This window comes from Dipodomys spectabilis, unplaced genomic scaffold (assembly GCF_019054845.1).
Source record: "Dipodomys spectabilis isolate Male_0828 unplaced genomic scaffold, ASM1905484v1 ptg000187l, whole genome shotgun sequence".
NCBI classification, from domain to species: domain Eukaryota; kingdom Metazoa; phylum Chordata; class Mammalia; order Rodentia; family Heteromyidae; genus Dipodomys; species Dipodomys spectabilis.
In genome coordinates this window covers 8,165,626-8,191,816 of record NW_024870864.1, presented here as the reverse complement: position 1 = coordinate 8,191,816, position 26,191 = coordinate 8,165,626, and positions in this window count along the sequence as shown.

Sequence of the window (26,191 nt, the reverse complement as noted above, 5' to 3'; positions counted from 1 at the left end):
CCTGTCATGCCTGGACGCAATCATTTGGATCCATTCCCAGGATATATTCACAAGTGCACCTTTGTGGGTGAATTGTTATTAGTCTTTAACGTTGCAAGGAAGGTTTTGTATCGAAAACTCACTGGACTTACAACCGTATGGTAGTGAATGGCTAATTACCAATTTCCAAAAAGAATATATTGAACCTCTCTATAGGTATTTTCTGTATTGAGTGCTGCTTAGAATTTGTGTATGTATGTATGTGTGTGTGTGTGTGTGTGTGTGTGTGTGTGTGAGAGAGAGAGAGAGAGAGAGAGAGAGAGAGAGAGTGTGTGTGTGTGAAGGAGATAGAGAAGGTAAGAGGAGGGTAAGAGAGAGAGAGAGAGAGTATGCCTCAGGTTGTCATGGGGTCTGACGGAGAGAACATTAGGGTTTATCCAAGAGATGATGCCAAGCATAAACAGAGAGATGAAAACACAGAGAAAACTAATTCATGACATTGCTTTTTATTTCTGCTCCTTTTTTATTTTCTCTTTTGTGAAACCTGTCTTCCCTTTTCACCTCTGTTTCCTGACCTGTCCCTCCTCTTCTTACACTTCCCCTTTCTAGACTCACACTCACACTTTTAGAGCTTTGAAGACAAGCATCTGTATACTCTGTATACTGTGTGGCTCTTTGCAGAAACTAGTCTCCATAACACAAGGTGCTAATTGTTCTTGCCTGCACCCTTCCCCCCACTCTCCACCAACATCCTGTGCATCTGTCTTTGGATCCTCTCCTGCTCTGCCCATTTTGGAAGGCCAAGGTTTCGGCCAAGGGAAACACACAATCACAGCACTGAGGCTACAATCTGACCTCAGAATAAGAAGCCCTGGGATGGGTGGGCAGACCCTTGTGGCCCCTGCCACCTGCAGACCACCACCTGTTCCTGCTCTGGTGACTCTTCAATACTGGGGTTATACACAGCTGGGGTCATGGGCCACAGTGACTTCCTGGTTTCCAAAGTTTCCAATTACTCAAGGATATCTTTATCATAAAGCTACTGTTTTCTTTGTTAAATTAAGTTTGCTACCTTTACTTTTTAAGCTAACAGTTGGTGATCAATGTGGCTGTGTTTTTTGTGGAGAATAGGTATCCTTTTTTTCTTTTTCATTTAAGACAGAAAACTAAATATAGATCAATTTTGAAGACTCTGGTTCATACAAACTTTGGGTGAAAATGTTAAAAATCAATCCCAATTGCGCAAAACATGAAAGCTGAGTTTGTTCATACCTACCCAACACAGACTTGAGTAACAAATTCAGATCTGTAATATTGACTTGAGTTGTACAAGATTCGATGTATTTACCAAGAATAAGGGTCTTTGCCCCATGCAGGCAGATACACTTGATAGAAGCAAGAGATAATTTTAATTCATATTTTAATAGAATTGATCCAAGAGAAATCAGAATTTCTCTATTCATCTTTTTGAACAACATAGGAAAAACACTCCTACATTTTATTTGAAAATTTTTTAGTATGCATTTATAAGAGATTTTTGGTCAGAGGAGGGGGAGTAATTGGATTTCTGAGGACTGGACCAATAGTATTCATATAGGAAAGGAAACCATCAAGGAAGAAGAAGTTATGGATTCCAAAACTGATTAAATATCCCAATACATCTAAGGTCACAGTGAGGATGACTATCTAATGAGACAAAAAGCAGACGTTGTTGTTGTTTTAAAAGACATTTGTCTACTGCTTAAAATACTCAACCACATTGCAAATTGAAAGAGAATGCCTTGCTAAGTGTGACTTAAGTTTGGAGACATTTTAAGGTCCTAAGCATTTAGCATTTTTCCTGAATCATATTTAAGTCTGCTTTTAAAAAAAGTTGTATGCCATATGCATAAGTGGCACCTTTTTGCTTTCATTTTACAAAGGCATTGTGTGCCTTGCAGAGGTATGCAAAAGTTTCTCTCTCTTCCTCTTCCTAACAAGAACTTTCGCTGGCAACATATCACTGTGTGCATTTAATGTATGTTAAAACACAGCCACTCCAATGTAAGGCAAAACTGCCATTAGGGATAGAGACATCTGATTCACGTATGTATTCTTTTCTTTAATCAAAGACACCTGGCTTTGTGAATTTCTAACCCCAAGTGATTTGGAGTTCTTTTTCCCTTCTTTCTGTCCTTCCTTCCTTCCTTCCTTCTTTCTGTCCTTCCTTCCTTCTTTCCTTCCTTCCTTCCTTCCTTCCTTTCTTCCTTCTTCCTTCCTTTCTTCCTTCCTTCCTTCCTTCCTTCCTTTCTTTCTTTCTTTCTTTCTTTCTTTTTTTCTTTCTTTCTTTCTCTCTTTCTTTCCTTCTTTCTTTTATTTCTTTTTTTGATAAAGGACTTCCCTATTTTATCGCTGCCATCATCAAAATGAATTTTTATCTTTATCCTTCTACCCCCAAACCAAAGAAGTAAACAGTATTTATGCACGGAGAATGTAGATGAAGCAATTCAGAGTGTATACAAACATTTATTGGTACAAAACCTGCAACATGAGGCTGTGTGTGTGTGTGTGTGTGTGTTTGGTAAATTTTAACAGTGTTTTCTCAAATCTTCAAAGCATGCCTTGATGGTTTGCTGAAGTAATTGAACCACTCGGGTTGTTTTATATAGGACATCTTATCTTTCTTTCATTACCCAGGCTGGAGCTTCTTTCCTATTCCCATGAAATCCATGTACACACTTTAGAAGCCCTCCTGAACAAGCTCTCTCGCTTCTAAGTTTCTCAGAGCCCTTAGCACAATTTGAATACGAAAGAGATACTGAATAAAAAGCTTTAATCTCTTGTCTGTTAGGCGGCTTTCTTGCTTCTCTCTTCATCCCCTCCTCTTCCAAGGGCTTTTCTGTGTGAGTAAACTGAGCACTTGCTGTTGAAAGTGAAGTGTAACTCCGCTGTAGAGGATGCTTTGGGGGGCTGAGCTGGGGACGCCGCTGCTCTGCATTGACTCTGTCAAAATGTAGCTACACTTGTGCCGCATCGCCTTCTGTGTGAGGCTTTACAGGTAAAAGATTAGTAAAGAGCTCTTGGTTAACCAAAAAAAAAAAAAAATTCAATCCGCAGAATGGACCGGGAGTATTAAATGTGCCCTCCACCTCCACTACGGTGGGGCTCTCTCCTCTGATACCTCTTCCCGTCCGTGAGCTGGAACTGCTTGAAAGGGTTTTCTGTTCTCTGGTCTCTTGTCAATTTGAATGCCAGGAAATGAGCCCCCTTTGTAAGATTAATTAATAGCAGGAGCGGATCGGCCGAGCCCAATCGCCACGCAACCTAGCTGTAATTGCTACTTTGTGGAAAGGAAAAGGAGAAAAAAAAAAAAAAAGTTTGGGTTGCCGTTTAAGAAGAGGGTTTAAGGAAAGTTCTTTGAACTAGAGGTCTCAGTGCACCGGATTAAGGCAAGAAGCAAGGAAGGCCTTTGAAGTTTGCTAAGAGGTTTTTGGAAGGGAAAAAGTTGGGTGCCAAATAGGAGCTGGCAACATCAAAAGCGCTCTCTCTCTCTCTCTCTCTCTCTCTCTCTCTCTCTCTCTCTCTCTTTCTCTCTCTCTCTCTCTCCTCTCTCCCTCTCTCTTTTTTCTCTCTCGCCCCTCCTCTCTCTCTCTTTGCTCCTCACCTGCTAGGCTTCCTAACAGACCGCAGTCTGGAGAGGAGAGGTTCCTCTTTTAAGGCCTGGGTAGGCAGGTGGCCTTTGGGATGCTAATGCTCACCTTTGTTGCAATGCCTGGGTTAGAGGCACCTATGGCCAAGCCTTGCTCCTGATAGCTCCTAAAGACTGAACAGATAAACAGTTGGCAAAGGACCCTCCCAACACACACACACACACACACACACAGAGTTGATTCTCTCTCTCTCTCTCTCTCTCTCTCTCTCTCTCTCTCTCTCTCTCTCTCTCTCTCTCTCTCCTCTTAATGCCACTTTATCTTCCAGAATCTTCAAAGACCTTTCAAAAACTTTGCTCACTACTTTGCAACAATGTATTGATAAGAAGAAATTGACTGAGATACTTAGAAAACATTATCTCTCTGGTCAGGAATTAAAAATTAGCATATGCTATGTGTTCTTAACAGGGGCAATATCGCCCCCAAGGGAGTGAAATTGATTCTTGAGTGAGTATGTATGTATGTGTGTGTGTGGAGGGGGAGAACAAATCCTAGATATGAGGAATGTTCATGGCTCTCTAAATGACTTCAGTATATTAATAAATATCATTAGAAATTAATTACAGATCAAATCTCTTTAGGTGTCATAATAAAAAATAAAGGAAACCATATCACTAAAAGCAGGAATTTCATTTCATTTCGTATGAGTTGTGAACTTGCACTCATTTCTTTCTTGTGAGCTGGCCAGAAATTCACTGGAGTATATTTACTCTCTGACTATGTATGTAGTAAGTCTTACTTAACCTCAATATGGCTTATACTTCAAATCCCATATTATTTATTAACGTTATTCTATTCAGCCAGATACCCTGGGGGGATGAGAAGGTTTACAAAATTTATCACAAACTTGAATAAGAGTCATTCCTTACCATCACAATGTGTCTGTATGTTCAGATTCCATAACTGATCCTGTTTTGGGGGGAAAACAATAATCAAATTAATTTTTGTGACTTTGGGCTGCCTTGTAAATTAAATGTGAGTTTTAATTTAGGACTTTGAAAATAACCTAGAAAAGCTAGTGGTGATGCTCAGCAGAGGAGCACTTGTTTAGCAGGTTCAAGGCCCTGGGTTCAATCCCCAGTACTGCAAATAAAAACAAAAATAATAAAATGTATAAATCTGTTTATCTGTTATACAATTATAACTTACCCATTCAAACTTGACATTGCCTACTTTTTTCCCCCAGACCATTTTAGGTAGGCATTCATTTCAAATGACAAGTAGTTTGTAAGGAGAGAAGTTTTAAAAATAAATCTGAAATTATTTTGACATTTATCAGCTATAGTATTGTTTTAGCATTCTTAGTAATTTAAATGGAACGGCTTTGCTTTCATTTTGAAGCTCATCTTCCAAACTAAATACACACTTTTAATAGAACCAAGTGAGTTTAGAGACATACTTTAACAGTAAGATAACCTTTGATTTTTATGTTTTAAATCTGCTACTCCCCCACTCCCCTGCATATAATGGCAAGGAATGCTTGAAAATCAAAAGCTGATCCTAGACTGAGCTAAATACACCAGAAACGTTAAGGTCCTCTTTGCAGTAAAACATCATTTTCCTTAGTATCATACTCTTTGTGAACTTTTATTCTTCACAGACCTTTAGTAAAAAGTTTGAGATCATCTCTTTTAAACATGCATACACAAAGAGAGAGAGGGGGGGGAAGAGAGAGAGAGAGAGAGAGAGAGAGAGAGAATAGAGAGTCAGGTCTTCTCCTTGGCAGTGTATTTGTCCCATTGTATTCAGAAGGATATTCAGTAGAGTGACAGTGCCAGGCAAAAGGCACTGTGACATTTCAGGGCTTCCTTTTCATTGACATCCAATACCAGTTCCTGCTATACAAGCAGGTTGGCCTTGCCTAGCATTGAGTCCACAGTGAGCAATCAATAAACAATGTTGACTGACCTCAGTGGTGCATCCAGCACCTCAGCCCATGGACTCTGTAGCCTCATTACAGATCCATCTTGGGGGACCTGCCATTTTTGAAAGTTTTACAAATATTTTTCATACAATGAATAAGTGAATGAAGTAGATTATAAGTATGAGTCCATTGGCAGAATTCCCAATCCCCAATCTTTCCAAACTTGCAGGAACTCATGTCTGTTTTTCCAAAGAATGTTTCTCCCTAAGAGTTCACCTAAGCAATAGGAGTATTCTTCACTTTAGGTAGGAGAGAAATTGTGTGCATGTAGAAATTTGTGCACTATGAAAGACTTGAAATATATTTTGTACAATATTGCCTACACTTGAGTCTAGTAGCTGTCAAAAAGCTGTATGTAATTACACTCATTAAGAAAACCAGGCATATATTCAATTACCTTCCTGCTGCCAATGCAGGAAACAAAATCATTTCCTCTTTTATTATATCAAATATCTTAGTTTCTGCCATGCGTGTTAAGGTTGCCACTCCTTGAGGCTTGTAACTGAAACATTTTTTAGCTACATAGAGGATTATAATTGCGTGCACACATCAATTATGGATTGAATTCAGCATTTTCAGATAACTTCCCAAATCACAAAGCCAGCACAGTGGTCTCCAGGCATTTCCAGGCCAGTTTGATTACAGGTGTAGTACATACAGCCTTGTTAGTTCTCGTGATGTGGGCTTCCTTTCCCTGCTGGGTTTCTGGGAGAGATACTGACCATCGTCTTTCACTAACAATTTCTTCCTGTTCCCCAGAGGTACCTTAATGAGCCCTTTGGACATGGCCAAAGGCAATCTTGTTCTTCAGTCCAGCGAGGTGAAAAGCCAAAGCTTAACTTACCAGGCAAGCAATAATTAATAAGGTATCTTTGATTCATCTCAATTCATTAACCAAGCTACAACTTTGGCAGTCTTAAGAAACACAGTGTTACCCTGTCATTTCATTTACAAGTATTGAATGAAACGCCTGTGCCGAGGTATGTTAAAAAAAAAATTAGCTTACAACAAAAATAAATGAATGTAGAATACTAATTGGGAGAAAGGAACTGACAGATACTGCAAAAGATTGATTTTAGGGAAAATGGAGAAATCTGTTTTCTGTTTATTTTAGGGACAGGAAATGAATACTGATTAGAAATGTATAGGCAGTTGCGTTGTTCAGCATTTGGTAATGTTTTCACTGGATATTTGATTTGTCTTAGTTTTTTTCCCCAGATTTCAGATTGGATGCTAGTTACCAGAGTTAGTTTTTGGTCTAATAGTTTGTTGGACTTCCTGGGTGACATGGCTCATAAATTGCAAGCATTTGCCACACCTTCAAGGGGGGAGGGGATGGTAATCATTGAAGCAAAAACTTTTCTTTGCCAGGAGAAGAATCACCTACAGTAAAACAGCAAAATAAGATGGAAGGATTTAAATTTTTCTTGGCTTAGTTTTCTTAATAAACTGCTGCAGATTTTTAGGAAACATTGCCCATTGGACTTGGAGGAATCTTGAACTGCTACAAATACACACACACACACACACACACACACACACACACACACACACACAGTCTCTGGATATCTATTCATCTTATGTCTGGCTATCATCTCTCTATTGTCAGTGTCATCACCATCTTCATCAGCAGTAGCGGCAGCATCAAATCAGCATCATCTATCTATCCTTCCACCTCTCTTTCTATCTATTATCTATCTATCTATCTATCTATCTATCTATCTATCTATCTATCTATCTATCTATCTAGGGAGTTCATCTGTCTACAAGGAAAGCAAAGCTAGATAAAACAGCAAAAAAATCTATATTTCTAAATAAGAAATGCTTGTTAAAATAGTATGTTCTGGAATTGATCATGGTATTTACTGAAATCTGCGCTTATAAAATGTAACAGCATCTAATATGAAGTTTTAGTTTTTCTTCCAAATAAATAACTAATCTGAAAAAAAAAGAGTATGTTCCATCAGAGGAAGAAAAGGTATCAGCATTCTGGCTATACATTAAACAGTACCATGGTGTCGCTAACCTCTTGAGTGATATGGAGAGGGCATCTCATTTGCATTTGCTGTGTTCTAGCCTTGCCAAGGGCTGGTTTGCAGTGAATAAGGTAACTGCAGAAAGCAGCTTGGGGCTGGCATCAAGGCTGTGGCCCAGGCAAGCTGGGTCCCTAATCAGCTTGGTTGGGACTGAGGCCTAATAGCCTCCAAGAAGTTTAGAGAGCAATATGCAGCTGCTTCTAGAACTGTCTGTGTAGCACAGGGGTCTGGTGTCAATCTATTCTGATTCTTCCTGAAAATTTTGGAAATGCAGTAGTGAGGTTGTAGTGACATCTAAAGGCCAACTCTTCGACTTGTGTTACACTTCCAAATAGCTTGCTCCTTTTTTTTTTTTTTTTTTTTTTTTTTACAAATGTATTCCATAATAGCTTTTGGAAAATTCTCACAGATTCTCCTAAAATCTGCACAAAGCTATTTTCCTTTGAATCTTCTCTTTTCTCAGTTTGTATGATTGGAGGTAGAAATATTCTTACTTTTGTGAATATCTCTCTTGTGAAAAATATTTCATTTCCTGCTCGGTCATTGCTGTACAGTTGTCTTCTATGAATCTTATACCCTTAATAATTCTTTGGTCTCATGTCTTGAGCCGAAACCACACTTTGGGAAAAGCCCTCTATTGTCATGTTGCCAAGATTCAGCCTTAGTGGCAATGATCCAGCTAGCTGCCTGTGTAATTCTTTATGTACTTGAAGCCAGCAGGACTATCTGAAGGCTGTGTGAGTTCCACTGAAGGGTCAATTTTGGTCTACCCACTTGTTGATTTGGGACTATTTTGCTATATGACAATAGGAACTATGCATTTTTTTTATCTTTGAGTGGCTACATTTGAAGCTTGTTTCTTTTCTTCTTTAAATAAAATGACTCATTTCCTAGTTTTCTCACATCACTCAATTTCATAAGAACATTCATCTACATCATAATTGACAGTGGGAAGGTTTCACTTTGTCCTCAGCCATCTTGCAAAGGTAGCCAGGATAATTTGGAGATTTCTCTTCTTATTTCAGTTGTGCCCTTCAGTTTCTGGTCAGACAGGCTCCTCAGCCTAAAATGTCTCTTGCTTTGATTTGCTTTCAGCATTCTTAAACAATCATATTCATAGCATTGGTAAATTTAGATGTGGGCAACAAAAGTGGACCATGTACATTAGGCCACAGCGGATTTGCATGCAGGTGATTCCTGGTTAGAGAGAGAGAGACAGAGAGAAAGAGAGAGAGAGAGAGAGAGAGAGAGAGAGAACCAGAATGTAGTTTTTTTTTTAGTTCTCCATTGAAGAGATGGCAGGTTTTGGGGTTTTTTGTTTTGTTTTGTTTCTTTTCTTTTTGCCTTTTTTAAAATGGCCTTGATAGAAAAGACCTATAAAGTTGAATTGAATCGTTGAAAGATAATAACTCTGGTGGCAAAGGTCTTGCATAGGTCTACCACCCTGCCCCTGGCAGTAATCCTGGCTTTGGGGATCTGAAATTTCCTAAAGATGTATTAGTGTCGTATACACATGTGCTCTTGTGTGCTTATAATCCCTTTCACTAGCTTCTTAGCTGCATGCTTTGTATTTAAATTTTCCTTCTGACCAAGTAAATCCCTTTGGATGAAGTGACAGGATCTTTTCAGCACCTATAGCTGGTGACAGCTGGTGGAGAGACTCTGAAAGACTGCAAAGTATTCCTTGCTAGCTTTCTTCAAGACCAGTGCCAGCCACCAGCTGAGCGATTCCTTAGTTCTCCCTTCAGGCATCCGTCCGTTGAAGAGGCTCCTAGCAAATACTAAAGAAGTATAATAGAAATTAATATAAAAGACAATATCTGTGCTTCTGGCTTAACCGTGCCTTTAATTAGGGACTTATTTATTATATGTGAACATGGAACCTTTTCATTAATTCTGATGTAACCCTTTATTACTACTGGATGGTAGATATTCTGGCATCTGAAATGCAGTGAAAACGACTTTGAAAGCAAGGATTGCCGATAACCTTTGAGGGGAAAAAAAAAAAAAAAGCCCGCTCCTGGGGCCAGATGCATGCTGTTTTTCTTCTTCACTGACATTTTCTTGTGAATTTTTAACGTATAATATATTCTGTTGTTTTTAAGAAAAATGGAAAGATGTCTTTTTTGGTGGGGGGAGGGGAGTTCCCCTGGCATGTTGCCATTGTTAGATTAAGTAATGAGGTAATGAGAAAGATTCAAACTAAGTAAGAAACTAGACTTTGAATTAATGTAGGCATTAGCAGTGAGCTTGTCCCCATGTGGAATTACTTAGTTCAAATAGTTACCCAACCAGATGTCATTTCTATATTTTCTGAAAAAGCAAAATAAAACAATACTTTCGAAGGGGAACAAAAGATAGTAATCATTTTCAGCAACATTTCATTGCTATTAAGTTTTCTTTGTAAAGTTAGATCCCTAACATCCTAATCATCATTCTGGAAATCAAACATTTGCTCATATAAAACAGATCCAATGTGTACCACTTCTAAAGATGTCTGGCTATGGAATTACTTTCTCCTAGTCCGTCCTTTTTAAAATCCATTTGTACTTATTCCTGCTTTAATACAGAGAAAAGCACAAAGACAATTGAGGGGGTATTTTGCCCTTTGTGTCTAGATATATGTAACTATTTCTTAAAATTAGACTTTAAAGAAGGAAGTATTTGTTGTTAGATATTGTATCCATTTAGAGGTAGGACAAAAAAATCAATGGAATCAACTAAATCAAATGGATAGCCTCTTAGAGTTGGCTATTCTTTGAAAACTTTGAAAAATCCTGCTTGCGACAAATAATTTAACTGTATACGATTATCAAGTCCACCATTATGGTGGTAACAAAAAACAATAATATACAGAGAAATGTAAACTATTCTTCACACACTTAGAAAAGTATGTGCTATTTATAATTTTCCTTTCACATTTCCAGTGTTTTTAAATTAACAGAATTTTACTATTAAATTTGTATCTGACATTCTGAGATATTTTATGAGTCATTTCGCTGAGATGATTTTATCTTTCATGAATTCTTTCTGTGATGATTCAGTTTTACATAAACTTTCCACTTGGAAAGCTACTAAGTTATAGATAGTAAAATTAATTCAGAAAAGAATGGAAAGATCATGATGTTTTATGTTATGTGAGGGGACAGTCATGAATGATATATTACCAGCAAAAAAGATTCTGTTTGAAAGAGAATGCTACTATTTAGAGTTTGTAATCTTAAGTTTTCATTTTGGATATTCTACACTTGACCTCTCCATCTCCTGGTATCTGCAATGCTGAAGGGGGGAAAGGAGTATTATGCACAGTGAAGAAGAGGAATTGGAGGCTGTTGTGATTACAAATATAAGTTTGATGAGCTCCCAAACAAACACTTTGCAAAACATTGAACAATATCTTTTTTCTGGAATGTGAGAAAAATTGCCAAATTCAATAATTTGGTACATTGTAAAATTATTCACTAAGCTTCTGAAAAAAGACAATTTATTTTATGATCAATTACAAGTAAGCAATCTACTAATAATAAAACTGAATCTGTATTTGTTATTGTTTAGTTGTAGAATAAAAAAATGCACCTGGGATTTCAAACAGTCAATATTTCACTATCATTTTTTGCCCCTGATGAATTATTAATACAAGGCTTGTGCTGAATTCACCAACTACCAGCAAATTCCTATTAGTAAGTCACAATTTGATGGGTCACAATGAAGGGTAAATATATGTGTCAGAAGAATGTAACCCATACATTGATGGTCACATATAATCTGTCTCTTGATTTTACTTGCTTTTGTACTGATTACATTACTGAACACTGGATTTGTGTTCCTCTGTAAGACACTGTTCAGTATGTGTGTCTGTGTGTATGTGTTTAATTGCTCTTCATGGAGTCATGTATGCATGCACACATGTGTGGATGTATATATTTTGATGAGCGGTGAGTGTCATGGGCAGTGATACTTTTCTGGCATTTCCTTATACCACATATTTTAATGCACAATTGCACACACATATATGTAGCACATACCTGTATGTGTGGTGTCTGTTTACATTTTCTGTCATGTAGTCATTAAGCACACAACGTAGACTTAGAGGATGTCAAAACTGACAGCCTCGGCATGATTGATGATGCTGTGGTAGACTGATTCTTACCAGGTGTGGTGTGATGGGAATTCAAATGCTGTTCAGAGCTCTTAGTTCTGTGTTAGTAAAGTTTTGTTTTTCTCGAAGGTTCTCCACACCACCCTCAGTCCCCCTCCCTGCCCCAGGAATGAGACAGCTAAAGCTTCTGAATTTGTAATCTTAAACCTTGCTGAAGATGTTCTGAATATTTTAGGGAACAATATCATGAGATTTTCTTCCAACACATATGTCCAATGCATGTTTTTCATTTGAAATTATATGCCCTTCATCACACGCCTAAGTATATTTTTACGTTATAAACATAGATAATCTTAAAGGTTTGAAATCACTGATCCTGTTGTCACTACTCCATTGAAAATACTATTTTCCCACTTTCCCCCTTTCCTGAACAGATGTAATCAATGCCTGTCTTGAGTCTGTGGCAACATTAAAGCAAAATTTCACATCAACTATTCCTAAAATACCTTGAGCCAACTGCAAGTTTGGAGGGGTGAGTGTGACAGTTTTGGGTATACACTACATTTGAGAGATGAGCGTGGCCCCTACTAGAAAGCTTCCCTGGATACAATAAAGTCAGAATTTCTAAGTCAGACTTCACTAAGTTTTCTTCCTCTCAAGCTGGTCATCACAGCTGACATGGTGTGTACTCCCAGCAATCCTGAGCCACCATGTCTGCTGGTACCTGAAGGGAGCTCAGTTGCTTTTCATAACTGAAGTCTGGCTATTTAGGAGACTTCATGGCCACTGTTCAAATTTCTCATTACTTGTTTTCTCTATTTCTTTTTTTTTTGGGGGGGCAGTCCGATCTTGGGGCCTGAACTCTGGGCCTGGGCACTGTCCCTCAGCTCTTCAGCTCAAGGCTAGCGCTCTACCACTTGAGCCACAGTACCACTTCTGGCTTTTTTCTTTTTGCTTATGTGGTGCTGAGGAATTGAATCCAGGGCTCATGCGTGCAAGGCAAGCGCTCTACCACTGAGCCACCTTCCCAGCCCCAAGTTTTCTCTATTTCTTGTCTTTGCTTGTATCTGATAAGTCAGTCTTGCTATCTGATATGTAGCTACTTCTACTCTTTCTTCCACTTTGTTTTGTGCTTCTGTTCCATTCTGTCACTAAGCACATATGGCTCACCATTATGGCCTGTTGTTTTTGTTTTTGTTTTATTTCCTTCTGGGCTTTGTAATTATCCAGTTATGACATCGGCTATTAAGCCTATCTGCATGTCTCTTCTCAGTGAGCAAAGTGTGTTTTAGCCAGGCATTAGAAGTCTGGAAGAAAAACAAGGCAGCAACCTGTAAGTGAACATAGGTTCAGAGCCATGTGGCACAAAGCCATAAAGATGTAAGGGGAATCTGGAAATAGAGTGGCCTTGACCCCATAGGTATACATGGCACAATGGAGAGAATTTGTGTTTGATGGATAGTCCAAGGGGAGGGGGCTGGGGGGGTGGTAACAACAAATGAACAAAAAACATAGAATAGGTAGATGATCCTAACTAATGGTGATAATAGAAAAAGAGTATACATCAAGAAGAAAACATTCTTCAAAGGTTCATTTGGCACTATTTCCTGGACCAGTGGAACAATGAGACCTCTTGAGATGCTAGGAGTTGGGGAACCCAGGGAGCCACCTGATCATGAAGGAAAGAGCCAGCATTCTGAGCAGTGTAGCCAAGCTGGGATGCCTACTGTACTAGTTGCACTAAATGCATTTTCAAATAACAATATAATTTTTTTGATTTAGGATATATTCAACTTATGATGGGATTGGGGGGGTACAAAGTAACCTCATCGTAACCTGGGAAATGTCTATGTTTTATATGGGCTTATAATAAAGTTTCACAGGTAAACACTACATATTCATTTTTTAAAACTTTTATTGTCAAGGTGATTTACAGAGCGGTAACGGTTACATAAATAAGGTAGTGAATACATTTCTTGTTGAACTTGTTACTCCTTCCCTCATTTTTCTCCCAATTTCCCTTCCCCGACCCCCTCCCAGTTGTACAGATCACTTCCAACATAGTGTCTTGTGAGTATCACTGTTGCATAGGTTAGCTCTTTGTCCTTTGTCTCACCATTTCGTTGTTCTCCTTCCCTTCCCTAATTCAGATAAGTGTATATACAATATCCAGGGTACCAACATCAAATACAGTGATAACAGGGATAAACCATAAGGGGAGGAAACACAAAAGAAACAAGAAATCACATAGTACATTAAAAACAACAACAACAAAGAAAAACATCTGTGTCCAGGTCTTGAGGTTAATTTCATTTCACTTAGCATCATCTTATATGGCTATATATACATAGCTATTGAGCTATTCTGCTCATCTTCTAAGATTATTCTATACATATACTAATTATTACATAGGTCCGGACCTATGTTTCTTTGAGTCTGGCTTACTTCACTGAATCTGATTTTTCCAAGTCTTTCCATTTTTTTTTACAAATGGGCCAGTGTCATTCTTTCTGATGGAAGCATAGAATTCTCATATATATATAATATGATATATATATATATATATATATATATATAATATTCATCTACTGGGGGGCATCTGGGTTGGCTCCAAATCTTAGCTATGGTAAATAATGCTGCGATGAGCAAAATTATGATGGTAGCTTTAGTATGGCCTTGTTTGTAGTCATTTGGGTAAATCCCCAGAATTACAATTGTGGTCATAGGGGAGCTCTATGTTTTGTCTTTTGAGGAACCTCCACACTGCTTTCCAGATTAGTTGAACAAGATTACATGGCCACCAACAATGCAGTAGGGTTCCCTTCTGTCCACATCCCCTCCAGCATCTGTTGTTATTAGAGTTCTTGATTATAGCCATTTTAACTGGGGAGAGGTGGTATCTCAATGTTGTTTTGATTTGCATTTCCTTTATTATTATTATTATTATTTGCATTTCTTTTATGGCCAAAGATGAGCATTTCTTCATATGTCTATTGGCCATTCTTTTGTTTGTTTGTTTTTGTTTTTTGACAGTCATGGAGCCTGAACTCTGGGCCTGGGTGCTGTCCCTCAGCTATTCATCTAAAGGCTAGTTCCCTACCACTTGAGCCACAACACGACTTTTGGCTTTTTTCTGTTTATGAGGACTCGAACCCAGGGCCTCATGCATATGAGGCAAGCACTCTACTACTGAGCCAACTTCCCAGCTCCTATTGGCCATTCTTATTTCCTCTTCAGAGAAGTTTCTCAAGTCATTAGCCCACTTATTAATGGGGCAGTTGTGTCTTTCTTTTTTATTTATTTATTTTTTGTTGGGCTTGGGCCTTGAACTCTGGGCCTGGGTGCTGTCCCTCAGCTCTTCAGCTCAAGGCTAGTGCTCTACCTCTTGAGCCATAGCACCACTTCTGGTTTTCTGAGTGGTTTATTGGAGATAAGAGTCTCACAGACTTTCCTGCATGGGCTGCTTTGAACCGTGATCCTCAGATCTCAGCCTCCTGAGTAGCTAGTATTACAGGCATGAGCCACTGGTGTCCAGACACTATGGAAATGCACTGTACATCTTGTGAGTAGGGATGGGAGAAAAACTGAGAGAGAATGAAAAAAGGGGAGATATGGTTCAAGAAGAATTGTACTCATTCCTCATGACCTAATTCATGTAACTATAACCCCTGTGTATATCAACTCTACTTTAAAAAGGAAGAAGGACTTTATCACAAAAAGGTACTAAATGTAGAAGAGGTCTCCACAGAGCACCCACAAACCCACTCTTCAGAGGCATCTCTTGATGGTTTCAGCTTGGGGTTCTTCTGGTTTTTGCTTATCACAATATGCCAATACAATTGTATGTTGATCATCATCTGTACTTACTGAAATATACTCTTTTTTGGTTTTAAGGAGAATTTCTGTGCAACTTTTAAAACTTTTATTTTGAAGCTATTTTTGACTGGTAGGTGAGGTCCTAGTCAAAGATACCAGTGGAAATTCTTCTATGCTATATACTCAAGACCTTCAAAGCTAGTCTCTTACATAACATACTTACCAAAATAAATTAACATTTGGTGTAATAATATTAACCAAATGACAGATTCTACTTAGTTGTCCAGGACATTCACTGATGTTACTTTTTCTGCTCCGGGATCCAATCCAAATCACATTTACTTTAGAAAAATAACCTTTATAGCATTTTGTTATTAGGATTAAAACACACACACACACACACACACACACACACACACACACACACACACACACACAGGTACACACACACACAATCACCAAAATAAAGCAAACAGTAACCACAACAAAACCCCAGATGTATAGCACCACAAGTCCTCCATCTCAACAGTTTTATCTCTTGTGCGTATCATAGGGGTCAGCTCCTTAAACTCTGATACCTACTTGTATGTCCGTGATTTATGGTTTTTGATTTTAGATGGTTTGAATAACTATCTCTCAGAATGCCCTGTAAATGGAACCATACACTATATACCTTTAAAAAAGGCATCCTTTGGCCAATAGACACATGAAGAAATGATCAACCTCCCTAGGCATAAAAGAAATGCAAATCAAAACAACATTGAGATACCACCTCACTCCAGTTAGAATGGCAAAAATCAAGAACTCTAATAACAACAGATGCTGGAGGGGATGTGGACAGAAGGGAACCATACTGCATTTTTGTTGGGAGTGTAAACTTGTTCAACCACTTTGGAAAGTAGTATGGAGGTTCCTCAAAAGACTCCACATAGAGCTCCCCTATGACCCAGCAATCCCACTTTTGGGCATTTACCCAAATGTTTACAAACAAGACCACACTAAAGCTACCAGCACAACTATGTTTATTGCAGTATTGTTTATTATAGCTAAGATATGGGACCAACCCAGATGCCCCTCAATAGATGAATGGATCAAGAAAATGTGGTATATATACACAATGGAATTCTATGCCTCCATCAGAAAGAATGACATTGCCCCATTTGTTAGGAAATGGAAAGGCATGGAAAAAATTATATTAAGTGAAGTAAGCCAGACCCAAAGAAACATAGGTCCCATGGTGTCCCTTATTTGCAGTATCTAGTATATGTCTGAGTCAAGCAGAAAAGGTCAGATAAGGTGATGTTAGGGAAATGAACCCTAAGATATGTATTCAAATGTTTTTTTTTCTTTCATGGGATTGTTTCTAACACATTTATAAGATTATTTCTTTGTTGCTTTGTATGTCCCTCCCCCACAGTATAACCACAGCTTTCACTGTATTTGATGTCGGTATAACTTGTGGAGGGGAAGGGGAAAAACAAATCATTTAAATAGGGATACAGGTAGACCCATTACAACAATGAGATGTACAAGTCGTTATGTTGAAAATAAACTTTACAACTTTTGTGCGAGGGGGGGAGGGGCGGGGAAGATTGGGTGAGGGGTGGGGGAAGGATGGGAAGGGATTGGAAGGGGAAACAAAGGAGGAGGCTACAATGCTTGATAAGAAATGTACACATTATCTTGCCCATGTAATTGTAACTCCTCTGTACAGTATTTTCACAATAAAAAAAATCTTAGGGAAAAAAGGCATCCTTCACTTAAAAAATACATGCATTTATGTATTTACTTATGTAAATATATGTAAAATACATAAATATTTATTTATGTGTTTATCCATGCTATTGAATAAATTGGTATTCCTTTCTTTGTATTGTTGGGTAGTAGCCTGTAATCAAGATGGCCACAACATGTTTAGCTTTATGCTTGTTAAGGAGTATCTGAGTTATCTTCAAATTTTGGTTCTCATGTACACCTTTGGATGTGAATATAAAATTTTAGTTCACTTAGATACATAATGGAAAGTAGTAGTGCTATATCCTACAGAAGTGTAGTGTGCTTCATTTTGTGAGAAAGTGCCAAGCTATTTTTTAGAGTGTTTGTATAAACTTTTTTTTTTCCAGTCTTGGGGCTTAAATTCAGGGACTGGGCTCTATCTTTGAGCATCTTTTGTTCAAGACCAGCACTCTACTACTTGAAGCATAGCTTCACTGTTCTGCCTTTTTTTAGTAGTAATTTATTCAAGATAGGAGTCTCCTGGGCTTTCCTGCCTAAACTGACTTCACACCCATATCCTTAGATTTCAGCCTCCTGAGTAGCTAGGATTACAGGTGTGAGCCACTGGCTCCCCAGCTTATGAACCATTTGTAATCTCTTTAACAAGTGGTAAAAGTTCTATGCTCCTGTATCAGTCATACTGCTGGGCTTGTTATTGCTGTTTCAGTTGATTAATTTGTTTACCTTCGCTAACCTGTGTGAGATGATGCCTATAAGAATTCTAACTTCGTTGTTGTTGTTATTGTTGTTGTTACTGAAGTTTGAAATCGGGGTCACTTGCTTATGATGCACTATATCACATGAGAAATGCTTCTAGCCCAGGTTTTAACTGATTACTTGAAGATGGAGTTTCTCAGACTTTTCATTCCCAGCAGGCTTTGAACTTTGATCCTCCAGATCTTAGCCTCCTGAGTAGCAGATGTGAGCCACCAACTAGTTTTAACCTCTCTTTTTCTAATGACTGATGACCTTGAGTATCTTACCATATTCTTACACATTGCCCACGTATCTTCTTTGATAGAAAGACTGTTAAAAATCTTTTACCTTTATTATCTGCCTGTTAAGTTTTAAGAAGTCTCATCATATTATTAAGATGACGTAAATGTTTTCTTGGTCTGTGAATTTTCTATTTATTCTGTTTATCTTTTTCAGTGTAAAATTTTTAATTTGTATCGATTTCAATCTAAAGGCTTCTTTTCTTTTGTGGTTTTGTTTCTTGTGTCAGATCCAATACATAGATTTACTTCTATGTTACTGCTTACAAAATGCATAATTTTATGTTTATGTTGTCCAGGATCTATTGTGAGTTACCTTTCATATGAATTATGAGATATTTGTTGCAATCCCCTTTTTTGGTCATTTTTGTTTTGTTTTTGTTTTGTTTGTTTTGGTGCTGGTCCTAGGGCTTGAACTCAGTGCCTGGGTGCTGTTCCCAAGCATTTTTGCTCAAGGATAACACGCTGCCATTTGAACCATAACTCTACCTTCCAGTGTTTTGGTGATTAGTTAGAGAAAGGTGTCTCATGGACGTTCCTGCCCAGGTTGGCTTCAAACCACAGTCTTCAGATCTCAGCTTCCTGATTAGCTAAGATTACAGGTATGAACTACTAATGTCTGGTGGTTCCCCTCTCCACCCTTTAAAAATATATATTGGGGCTAGGAATGTGGCTTAGTGGTAGAGTGCTTGCCTAGCATTCAAGAAGTCCTGAGTTCAATTCCTCAGTACCACATAAACAGAAAAAGCTGGAAGTAGGGCTGTTGTTAAAAGTGTTAGAGCACTAGCCGAGCACAGAGACGGTCAAGGACAGAGCCCAGTCCCTGAGTTCAAGCCCTAAGACTGGCAAAATAAAAAATCTAATCGATCATTGCCATCTGTTGAAGATAAAAAATTTTCTCCTCCCCTATAATTGTGCCTTTGTGAAAATCCAGTTAATTATATTGCGTTACATCTATTTTGACACTTCTATTCATTTCATTGGTCTGTATGTTTACATTTTTACATCAATATCAGGCTGTAGTAGTTATGCTATTTTTATGGTCTTAGCAGTAGATGGAATACATATTCCAAATTTACTCCATTTTTACAGAATTAGTTTTTATATTCATATCCTTCTAATTTTCCATTTAATGTTAGAATTTGGCTGTGGGAAGCTACAAGAAATCTCATTCAGTTTTGGAGAGTAATCGCACAGAATCTGAAGATGTAATTTCCATGAAGCGACAATTTAGTCTTCCAATTGATGAACTGGAATCCAATTAATATTTTTATTTAAAAAAATTCAATGTATGATAGTGTTAGCATTTGGATCTTCCGTTTATTTTGTTAGTTTTTACTAAGGTGGTAAGATTCTGGTCTTAAAAAAATATTTTGCTAAAGGCTTTTTTATTTCAATTTCCTTTTGGTTTATTCTCTTAAGTCATTGTATTTGATTTCTGTACCTTTTGTCTTATACGGAAGTTTATCTGATTTGGGCAGGAGAAGAGGACGCATAGAAACTGTAGGAAAAAGAGAGAACCAATGCAATAGTGATACTCACTAGATATTATGTTGGAAATGAACTATACAACTTAGGGAGAGGAAAAACAGGAGGGGAAAAACTGTTCAAAACTGTTCAGGGAAAGACACTGTTCAAAAGGAAACAAACTCAGTCCCTGACTTATGTAACTGTAGCCCTTACAATAACACACACACACACACACACACACACACACACACACACACACAAATGGGTACAACCCAAAAAATTGCAAGCCTAAGGCACTTTTAAGGGTTTGTGAAAACTGTAGGATGCAGGGCCTAGTGAAAGGATGTTATGTCATTGGTATATGGCCAGAGAGTTAGGTCTCTTAGCTCTGCCTTCTCTCCTCTCTGTCCACATTGTCTCTGGTCACTCTCCCTCTTCCCTGGATGCCAGGAGGGGAGCTGCTTCATCCTGCTGTGAGCTGAGCTCTAGGATGCTCTGCCTCTGGACAGACTCAAAAGCAATGGACAGACTGTGGACTAGACAAGCCTCTGAAAGTGTGAACTAAAATAAATCTTGACTCCTTTAAAGTTGTTTTTGTCAAGAACTGAATCATAATAACAAAAATCTGACTGCAACAACCTTGTATTAGTGAAATAAACTACCTTATTGTGTTGTATTTAGTCATTCAATAGACTGCTTATTGAATTGGATAATACTTCAGTTGATTTTTACCCCTACAAATCAGGACAGATTTTGATGTAAAATTTTGTGTTCATGTTCTACCTTTATCTGTTTGCAGTATTGAAATTTTTCGTGAAGGGAAATATTTTCCCTTAGCCTAATTTTCTGAATGCGAGCATGAAGAAGTTTTATGGTGTTTTTTTGTTTGTTTGTTTGTTTGTTTGGTTGGTTGGTTTTTTTGCTGGTTGTGGGGCCTAAATTCTGGGCCTGGGTGCTGTCCCTCAGCTCTTCAGCTCAAAGCTATCACTCTACCACTTAAGCCACAGTGCCACTTCCTTCTGGCTTTTTCTGCTTTTGTGGTGCTGAGGAATCAAACCCAGGGCCTCAAGCATGCAAGCCAAGCACTCTACCACTGAGCCACCTTCCAAGCCCATTTTGTGACTTTGTTGTGTGCTGGTACTGGGGATTGAATTTAGAGCCTCTCAGTCTCATTTGGCTTTTATGCTCAAGGCTGGTACTCTACCATTTGAGTCACACCTCAACTTACCTCTTTTGGAGAGAGGTGACTCTTTTGAACTTTGAGTCTCTGAAAGCTTTGAATCACATTCCTCAGATCTCAGCTTCTTAAGTAGCCATGATTATAGGTGTAGGCCTCCAACACCCAACTGAGAATTATTACTTCTTATTTAAATGTTACATACAATCAGAAGTAAATGGAACTGAAGACCCAAAATGAGCCCACAGACCTATAGCCACCTAATCTTTGATAAGGGAGCTAAAAAAATAGAATGGAAGAAAGGCAGCCTCTTCAGTAAATAGTGCTGGCAAAATTGGCTAAACACCTGTAGAAAACTAAAGCTAGATCCCCATATATCACCCTGCAACAAGATCATCCCCAAATAGATCAAAGACCTCAAAGTCAAAGCAGACACCCTGAAAACATTACAGGAAGGAATAGGAGAAACTCTAGGGCTCCTTGGAACAGGCTGAAATTTTCTTAATAAGGACCTAGAAACACAACAATCAAAGAAAGGTTGGACAAATGGAATTGCATGAAACTGCAGAGCTTCTGCATGGCAAAGGACATAGCAAGCAAGATCAATAGAAAGCCCATGGAATGGGAGAAGATCTTCACTAGCCATACAATGGACAAGGGTCTTATATCTAAAATATACTTAGAACTCAAAAAATTAAAGCCCCCAACAACAAATCCTAAAAGAAACAATTGTCCATTAATAAGTGGGCTAAAAACTTAAAGAGAGACTTCTCTGAAGAGGAAATAAGAATGGCCAATAGTCACATGAAGAAAGGCTCAACTTCTCTGGTCATAAAAGAAATGCAAATCAAAACAACATTGAGATTCTACCTCACTCCAGTTAGAATGGCTATAATCAAGAACTCTAATAACAACAGATGCTGGAGGGGATGTGGCCAAAAGGGAACTCTACTGCATTGTAGGTGAGAGTGTAAACTTGTGCAATCACTTTGGAAGGCAGTATGGAGATTCTTCAAAAGACTCCACATAGATCTCCCCTATAACCCAGCAATCTCACTTTTGAGCATTTACCCAATGATCACAAACAAGGCCATACTAAAGCTACCAGCACAACTGTTTGTCACAGCTAAGATATGGAACCAACCCAGATGCCCCTCAGTAGATGATTGGATTATATCTATCTATCTATCTATCTATCTATCTATCTATCTATCTATCTATCTATCTATCTAATAGAATTCTATTGCTCCATCAGAAAGAATGACATTGCCCCATTAGTTAGGAAATGGAAAGACATGGGAAAAATTATATTAAATGAAGTAAGCCAGACTCAAAAAAACATAGTTCCCATGGTTTCCCTTATCTGCAATAACTAGTATATGTCTAGGTCAAGAAGAAGAAGTAAAAAGCTATGTACATATGACCACATAACCTGATGTTAAGTGAAATGAACCCCAAGATAGGGACACAAGAGTTTTTTATCTTTGTGGCTGTTCTTTTTAATGTACTTATGCACTATGTGCATTTCTTTTGTATGTTCTTCCCCCATGGTACAACCCCTGTTGTCACTGTATTTGATTCTGGTGCCCTGCATCTTGTATATACATTTTTCTAATTTGGTGAGGGGAAGGGAAATAACAAAATGCTGAAATAAGGGTACAGGATGACCCATTGTAACAATGAGATGTTCAAGACAGTATGTTGAAAACGAACAACTTTGTGGGGAAGGGGGATTGAAGGGGGAGGGGGAGAGGGGAGAGAGGAGTTGGGGAGGTGGGGAAGAAAGGGATGGTAGGGGAAAGATAAAGGATGGTGTAACAATGCTTGATAGGAAATGTACTCATCTTGCTCATGTAACTGTAACCCCTCTGTACAGTATCTTTACAATAAAAATATATTAAAACTAAATAAATGTTACATACAAGTAGGAAGTTTTCTGGTTTTAATTTTTGAGAGGGTTGTAACTGCAAACTTAATTCTCTCAAAAGTGTAATTTTATTTATATTAATTAGCTCTAGTTCATCTAAGACAGAAGCTTGTTTACTGTAACATCAATACTTTATCCTTTTCAGATCTCTAGGGTCTCTCAATATTTGTCAAGGGCAACACTGTGTTAAGGCATAAATCAGTGTTCCTGCAGGTAGTTTATACTGTTAAAAAGTATTTGCTCAAGAACTCAGAGTTAATCATTCCTGAGAGATTAGGACTTTCCCAAGTCTTTCCTTGGAATATGAGTTGCCACAGTACTGCTTATCACATTTTTGTTTCCCAGGAATTTGTTGTAGTTTTTCAAAGTACCCTACAAACATTTTTATTTATTATTTATTTATTAATTTATTCATTAATTCATTTATTGTTGGTCATGGGCTTGAAGTCAGATCAGGGCCTAGGTGCTGTCCCTGAGCTTTATTGCTTAAGGCTAATGCTTTACCACTTTGAGCCATAGCATAGCTTGTAGTTTCCTGGTGGTTAACTGGAGATAAGAGTCTCATGGATTTTCCTTCCCAGGCTGTCTTTGAAATGTGATCCTCAGATCTTAGCCTCCTGAGTAGCTAGGATGGCAAGCGTGGGCCATTGGTCCCTGGCATTTCTTTCATTTTGTTTTGGTTTACATTTTATTCACTTTAAATGATTTTATAATTTGGTTAGTTTCTACTTCTGAAGGTTTCTAGCATATACGTATTTCCTGGAGTAGAGCAGCCTAGGATTATTTGTTTTAAATTCATAAGGCCCATGAATTTCCCAGGTGCCTAGATCCTTTCCTCTCTAGTAGCTTGATAAAAGACAGATGTTGTTATCCTTTACATTGGGAGCTGTTACTGTAAATGGCTTTAACTAGAAAATAATCCCACACTCACTTTGTCTTACTATATTCTCACATCTCTTCACTATTCTCTCTCACACATCTAATACCAGATATGTGGCACTTTCCTCACCTACCAAGCAAGCAGTGCTTCATCAGCTGTCATCTGGGTGTCTTCTCATTCAGTTCAGTTCTGAAACTATATCCAAGAAGAACATCAGATTCCTCAGAGAGAAATATTTGTCTCCAATCTGCCCGCACCTCTGAAATGCCAGTCACAAATCCAAGGTTGACTTTACCTGTGCTTCTCATTGGCCCACTCTAAATTGTATTCCTTTGCCACTTGCTCGGGTTCAATTAGTTTACTCAAGTGGTCCCTGGAAATGTTTAGTTGCATACAATGGTTAATTACATTGAACATTGCAGAAAACATAGATCAAGAGATACACAGGGAAAGGATGGGGGAAACTCCAGGGTATTGCCTGATGGGACCCTCCATGTGCTCAGCTATCCAGAAGTTCTCGGTGCCTCCTCCTTCTGAGTTTTTATGGAGGATTCACTACACAGACATTATTGATCTCATTACTGATCACCGACAATCAGTGTCCCTCTCCTCTCCAGATGCTGAAGTGTAGGACTGGAAGTATGAACCTTCTATTCCTGTCTTGGCCCCCTGCTGCCAGCCACCCACCACTCAGGATAAATAATTAGCATACAAAAAGAGATGGTCACTTCAGGGATTCCAGGAATTTTAGGAATCTATACAAGAACACAGAGCATTTGACCTTTTCTGCTTGTCCCAGACATATACTAGTTATTACAAATAAGGGAAACTATGGGGCCTATGTTTCTTTGGGCCTTGCTTACTTCACTTAATATAATTTTTTCCAAGTCTTTCTATTTATATGACTAGATAAGATGATGTTATGCAAAATGAATAGGGACACAAGTTTTTTTTTTTTTCTTATTTGCTATTTTTTCTAACGTATTTATAAGGTATCATGTGATTTTTTTTTTGTTTCTTTGTATGTTCCTCCCCCATGATATAACCCCTGTTTTCACTGTATTTGATGTCGGTGCCCTGCATCTTATGTATACACTTCTCTAACTTGGGGAGAGGAAGGAAAAAACAAAATGCTTAAATAGGGATACAGGTTGACCCATTGTAACAATGAGATGTACAAGACACTATGTTGAAAAACAAACTTTACAATTTAGTGGGGGGGGGTGGTGTAGTTGTAGAGGTGGGATGGAAGAGTTGGTAGGGGAAAAACAAAGGAGGAGGTAACAATGCTTGATAGGAAATGTACCCATTACCTTGCTCATGTCACTGTAACCCCTCTGTACAGTATTTGTATAATAAAAAATGTATTAAAAAAAGAACACAAGGCAAACATCCATTACATCTATATTACATTTCACATAGTATCACAGGGAATAAGCCTCTTAAAATGAATGTAGCATTCACATATGAGTTAAAGATAGTAGTTGTCCTTCAGAATAAGTATTTTCAGAGACCCAATGGAATGGATCCTAGGTGCTTCCTCGAAACTTTACAATGGAAATTGCAAGATATCTTCAATGATGTTTCTGGACTCTTCACCACTGCCACCATTATACTATAGAGAATGTATTTGCCTTATTTTTTAATTCTAGATCTCAAGTTTCAGTACCACTTGCTCAGGAAACTAACTAGGCAGAGATATGGCATGGAAATAGTTGCTTTGCTGTCCCACAGAACACTTCAGTTTACTTGATATTGTCCCATCATTCCTAATTACGGTTTTCTTTATCTTCTTTTTTTCTTTTTTCTTCTTTGAGTTTCAGCTTATACAAGATCTAATGTATCTGCCAGTCTATTCTTCTTTCTTTAGCTATATGAAATAGACCAAGGTGAAATTCAAAGACATCTTTTCCTCACTACTGTTTTTTATTTTAAGAATTTCTCTCATAGTTGAACATGGGGGCTCAAGCCTGTAATCCTCTTTTAAAATGGTGATCAGGGATCATAGTTGACAAATAAGACAAAAGGCATTTTAGAGACTCTGTCTCAATCAGTGGCTGGATATAGCATGGCAGTGGGCTTTTTATCCCAGCTACAAGGAAATCACAATGGCTAAGCACAATGGTGTGCATGTCATTTCTAAAGAGACAGAAAACAATAATTAAGGGATATTAAGCCCAGACCTGCTAGGCCATAGAGGTAAACCCTACCTCAAAAGTGGTTGCAAAATGGGGCTGGTGATGTGGCTCAAGAGGTAGAACACCTGCCTAGGAAGTACAAATCCATCCCTACCCCCATTTTTTTTGGTTTTATTTTTGTATAATTCAGTCTTTCTGATGATATGACTTGCTTGGTCTTAAATGTTGTCTTTTTCATTTAAAAACTTTAATGTATTATTTATAATTAATTCAAATTCCCTGTGT